Consider the following 6,042-nt stretch of genomic DNA (forward strand, 5'->3'; position numbering starts at 1 on the left):
ATAAAGCACAAGAAAATAATAAAACCACTTGGGGCTAGCCATTGTAAGTTGAAAGTCACTCGCCCCGACAAGATAACTTGAGGGAGTAGCTCTCTATGAGTCCATTTGGCTATAAAAGTATGAGATAGAATAAATAAATAGTAGGCCTATACTAGTTAATTAAAGCATTTCTGAGTAAGCTCACATAAAAAGCTTCACAAGTTAATTAGCCTACATAAAAGTCTGATCAGTCCAAAGTCTGCTGTGTTTGTGTATATGCGTCAGTGCTGGATGCAAGCGACAGCTCGGGAGAGAGGGGGGAGTGTGACAGGGGTACCTGGACCAGACAGGGGGAGACAGGCCAGGGCAGACGGGGAACAGATCGCCAGGCGGGATCCAAGCAGCAGTGCAGCAGGCAATGGGAGTAGGTGTCACACCCGCTTGGGAGAAGCTTTTTTCGGGAGGCTGAGTAGGAGAGGAGGCGTGGTAGAGCAGATAAAAACGTCCGAAGCGAAAAGCTTGTTGATAAACTGTGGTAAAATTGGCTTGAGTTTCGATATTCGCCAGACATTCAGGCCATCAAACATCAATAGCTCGCAACAGACCGGAAGGAAGCTCACAGCCATTTAGCCAAGTTTTAGCTGTAGGTTTAATCCAGACTCCAGATCTCGTGGTTTGCTAGTAAACCACCAACATCCTGTTATTCTGCGCTCTTGTTTCTATTACAATCCACCTGCCATGATAATCATGTCAGGATACATTCTAGCACAACAGTTAGCGGGTTTAGCGTTTCTGTCACGCCCTGACTCAGGGGACTCTTATTTGTTGAGTCAGGGTGTGATTTTCTATGTGGTGTATATCTATGTTTATATTCTAGTATGTGTAGTTCTATGTTGGCCTGTGTGGTTCCCAATCAGAGGCAGCTGTCGCTCGTTGTCTCTGATTGGGGACCATACTTAGGCAGCCTATTGGCACTAGTAGGTTGTGGGATCTTGTTCTGTGTGAGGTATGTTGTTTGTGTACCTTGGACTTCACGTTTGGTTTAGTTTGTTGTTTTGTCGTTGTTTATTCGGTTCAAATAAACATGTATGCATATCACGCTGCGCCTTGGTCTGACCCGTCTATGAACGAACGTGACAGTTTCTTTCTCATGCATGCTGTTTTGATCTGTCATTGTTCCTGACCCTCTCCTGACCCTCTCCTGCTATCTCTTTCACTTTGCCACTTTTCTTTGTCATACTTCCTACATACTCCATCTTTTTCCTTCCTCTTCCATGCTTTCTCAGATTTTATTCTCACACTTTGTTCATAAGTCTCCCTCCCCTGCTCTCTCTCTCACTCCCATCTCTCTCTCCATCCCTCTCTCTGTGTGTATGCATGTTAATGGCAGTAGACACAGCTGCTGAGCCATTTAAGTGACTGCAAGCGCACCAGAAAAACAAAAAACAACCATAACCCTATAAAGATGTTACAGTGATATCCAGTCAGTGGAAAAACAAATAACTGTATTGAATGAGAGATTTCTGCCTCAGGAAGCCACCCTTTGTTTGGGCAATGGCTTAGTTGAGGATGCCACCATTATGCTATAGATAAATACGTTTGGCTTGCAATGCTGGAAGACAGTGAGTTAAATGAAATATAAGCAGATTCTTGAGGGAATTTAGTCTGGGAAATATAGAGAACTGGGCTGTTTCATCTGGTATTTACCAAGAAAGTATGCAGCCAGGAATGACAGGAACATTCTGGTACACGAAAAATAATTCAAAACTAAACGGCTTGTTTTACTGAATCCTTTACAAACATGAAGTCATTATTATGTCATTATTATGCCATTACCATGTCACCATGTAATGGATAAGGAAATACCAGGTAAGTAATGGAACATACAAAGAAGCCTAGCTGGAAGAAAATAGATAAGTGTGTGTGCGCAGTGTGTGAGTGTGTGAGAGAGTGAGTGAGTGAGACCAAGCTGGTAGCCAGGGAAACAGGCCTCTCACAGGATGGGGAGACCGCTCCATAATGATATTACACTATAGATTGGCCTGATGATAGTCTTTAACTGGCTCATACAGATAACACCTTCTGTTTATATGGCTACTACATCCTGTTTCTAAGACAGGGTATTTTATGACCAAAATGTTGCAAGCCCACCTGCTTGAAATGCATGCTCTGTCGTAGACCGGGAGACCCATGGGGCGGCGCACAATTGGCCCAGCGTCGTCCAGGGTAGGGGAGGGAATGGCCGGCAGGGATGTAGCTCAGTTGGTAGAGCATGGCGTTTGCACTGACTGAAAACAAAAGGGAATGAAAGAGGCCTACACATTGCAAATCCATTTCCTGCCATAGAAGTATTGAATCACCGCCAGAATGATGTGGTAAAGTAACTGTCCAGTGAAAATCTCACTTTTCAAAGTTAATATTATTTTAACTCATACCCAAATAATGTTGTTGACTCATCCTATACTCATATTTGTGGCCAAAGCATAAATTGGAGAAGAAACACTTCAAAAACCTCAAACTTCTATCTTATATTTAAGCATTAAATGATCTGGTGTGTTGGTGCATTGATCAGTTATACAGTTGAAATACATTATTTTTGTGTTTTTGCCCAAAGTCAACCTTTAAAATAACTGTCCAGTGTTTTCAGATTTCTATGAAGTATGACCTATAATGAATTACAATATGAGTGAAATAGTTTTCCTTCCCAAAAATTGTAATTAAGTATGTTAAAAAGCAGCTTTTCTGCATTGGATAGTGTGGGCGTACTCCAACAACAGAATGGTGTGGGCGTATACTGGTCATTAAAATATTCATTCTAGTAGACCGCTGATTGGCCAGCTCATCCTCCTCAGGAGGATGACATTATCCTCTATGAGGAAATAGCACGCATTATTTAAATGGTCTGTTTGAGATACAAGTTTTAGAAGGTTTTTTTAAAGTGCTTTTTTCTCTCATTTATGCTTTGGCCACAAATACAAGTAAATGATGAGTCAACAACATTATTTGTGTATGAGTTAACAGAATATGAACTTTGAAAAGTGAGATTTTCACTGGACAGTTACTTTAAAACTGCAACATTTTCTCTCAGCCTCATGGCAAAATGTGTAGAGTGGCAAGAAATTAGCTTTAAAAGTGCAAAATGTTCTCTCATCCTCAAGGCAAAATGTGAAGAATAGCTTGAGATTAGCTATAAAGCGTCACATTTTTCTCTCTGCCCAATGGCAAAATGTGTTGAAATGCAGGAAGTTAGCTGTTTTCGTACAAAAAAATCTGTTGTCCCTAAAGGACTTATCCTTCCACTCAAAATACCCCACAAAATACCCCTCCATCCCTTAAAATACCCCTCCATCCCTCAAAATACCTCTCCAGCCCTCAAAATACCCCTCCACACATAAACTACCCCTCAATCCCTCAAAATACCCCTCCTTCCCTCAAAATACCCCTCCATCCCTCAAGATACCCCTCCATCCCTCAAAATACCCCTCCATCCCTCAAGATACCCCTCCATCCCTCAAAATACCCCTCCACCCCTCAAAATACCCCTCCATCCATCAAAATACCCCTCCACCCCTCAAAACACCCCTCCATCCATCAAAATACCCCTCCACCCATCGAAATACCCCTCAATCCCTCAAAATACCCCTCCATCCCTCAAGATGCCCCTCCATCCCTCAAAATACCCATCCACCCCTCAAAATACCCCTCCATCCATCAAAATACCCCTCCATCCATCAAAATACCACTCCATCCCTCAAAATACTCCTTCATCCCTCAAAATACCCCTCCATCCCTCAAAATACCCCTCCAGCCCTCAAAATACCCCTCCATCCTTCAAGATATCTCTCCATCCCTCAAAATACCCCTCCATCCCTCAAAATACCCCTCCATCCCTCAAGAGAGGCATAATAACTAAATTAACGATGTATACCCATTTATTCTTGAAGAATATATCTTAGAAATGCTTCATGAGCTTAGTTCAACTGTCACCCCACCAGAACCCCAAATATAAGTTTGTTTTACATTGTAAATATGATACTGGAACTGAGCCTGTATTTAGCTACTTCTCATGTTCTTTCTTATTTTTACTTCTTGTGTGTTTTTGTTCTACCATATGTTATTTTTAGTGCTACAGTACATTTATATTGATTACTGTATTATTGGGTTCAGAGCTTGCAAGAAATGCATTTCACTGTACTTGTGCACGTGACACTAATACTTGAAACTGAGTTAAAACTGATAACCTCACACTCAATTGGCAAAAGGGCGCTTGTGATGTACCTTGAATAGTTAAGGCTTTACATAGCTGTTTGTATGGAAAGAAAGGTAATTTACTCTTTCACACATTATTCCCTTCATGTCATTCAACTTTTGCTTTTGATAGTAGACATGACATCATTCCAGAATTTTGGGGGGTTCAGTGAATGGAGTAATGTCAGTGTGGTAGGAAAAACAAACACATATGGTTTCTGAGAACCCCCCCCCCCCCTCCCCCTAAAAACCCATAGGAATGACAAAGCCCCCTTTCTTTCTGTTCTGAAATAGTCACATGATCAGTGTGTTTCAAAAGGAGGAACACAAAACAAGGGAGGAGAAAGAGAGAAGGGGGAGGTCTTCAAAAATAGTATAGTCTTCTTACAATAGGTTTTCAAAAGCACAGTCACAAAACAGAGCTACAGTTGCAAGAGGGGGACTTCCTGTACAGATAGGAAGTTATGAAAGCACCCATGGCTTCAATGCATGGCGCTAATAATAAGAGAAATAGAGGAACTAGAGCAGGGGTGTCAAACTCATTTTAGCTCAGGGGCCACATGGAGGAAAATCTATTCCCAAGTGGGCCGGACCGGTAAAATCATGGTATATATAACTTAAAAACAACAACTTCAGATTGTTTTCTTTGTTTTAATATGATCAACATAAAACACAAAGCTGGAGCCTGAGGACAGTGTGTCCAAAATAGTACAAGCACAACATCAATATTAATCATAAAACACCTCAAGTTTATTTGAAAATTCTAAAGAAAAAGAACACACAATGCCTCAGTGATTAACAGAACTGTTTCACAGATCACAGAACTATATCAGGGTGTCATTTCTCAGGCAGAAATTTAGATAAAAATAATGAAATCATGTTCCCCAAACAAGTGCAAGAACCACAGAGTCAAGAATAGGTTAAATATACAAATAAAATAAAATCAATTAAAAACAATAGCACATCAACATAAAAACATATAAACATAAAGCTGGAGCCTGAGGACAGTGTGTCCAAAAGCACAACATCACTATTAATCATAAAACACCAAGTTATTTGAAAGTTCTGAGGACAAAGAACACACAAACACACAATGCCTCAGTGATTCACAGAAGTATATCACAGATCACAGAACTATATCAGGGTGTCTCATGCAGCACTTTAAGTGGGGTTGCATAGTTTATTTGACTCCTGATACCTGGCATCTTTTAGCTTTCACCAGCACATCAATATCAGGCGTCACATCCTGAGTGGCAGACAACTTCAGGATGTGATTCAAGTGCTTGTGCGTGAGCCTTGAGCGCAGCTTTGTTTTATTTATGCTCATTACAGAGAACTTGCTCACAAAGATATGTGGTTCCAAACATGCACAACAGTTTTGCAGCGAGGGCTGTCAAGTTGGGGTAACCTGGCAAGAGATTCTGATAAAATGTGTCCAAGCCAGCTGCGGCAAATTTGCCCTTCAAATCCGAGTCACACTGCAAGTCTATTATTTCAAGTTGGATGCTGACGGGCAGATCAGAGGGATTCACGGTGAATGGCGAGCAAAAAACGTTGAAGTCTTTCTCCAGTTCACCAAAAATCTGAAAGCGTTGCTCAAACTCCCGTAACAGTCCCGTTATTTTATCTTTGAACCGCTTCATGTCTGCCACATGTTGGGTCGCGCACACATTTTTCAGACAGGGGAAGTGAGCTGCATCACCACCGGCGAGTTGCGTCTCCCACAATGACAGCTTCAACTTGAAAGAACGTATGCTGTCATAATACTGCGTGACAACTTTGTTGCGCCCTTGCAGCTGTTTGTTCAAGTTATTC

The sequence above is a fragment of the Coregonus lavaretus genome (genome assembly GCF_964263955.1).
Source record: "Coregonus lavaretus genome assembly, contig: HAP1_SCAFFOLD_974, whole genome shotgun sequence".
Classification (NCBI taxonomy): Eukaryota; Metazoa; Chordata; class Actinopteri; order Salmoniformes; family Salmonidae; genus Coregonus; species Coregonus lavaretus.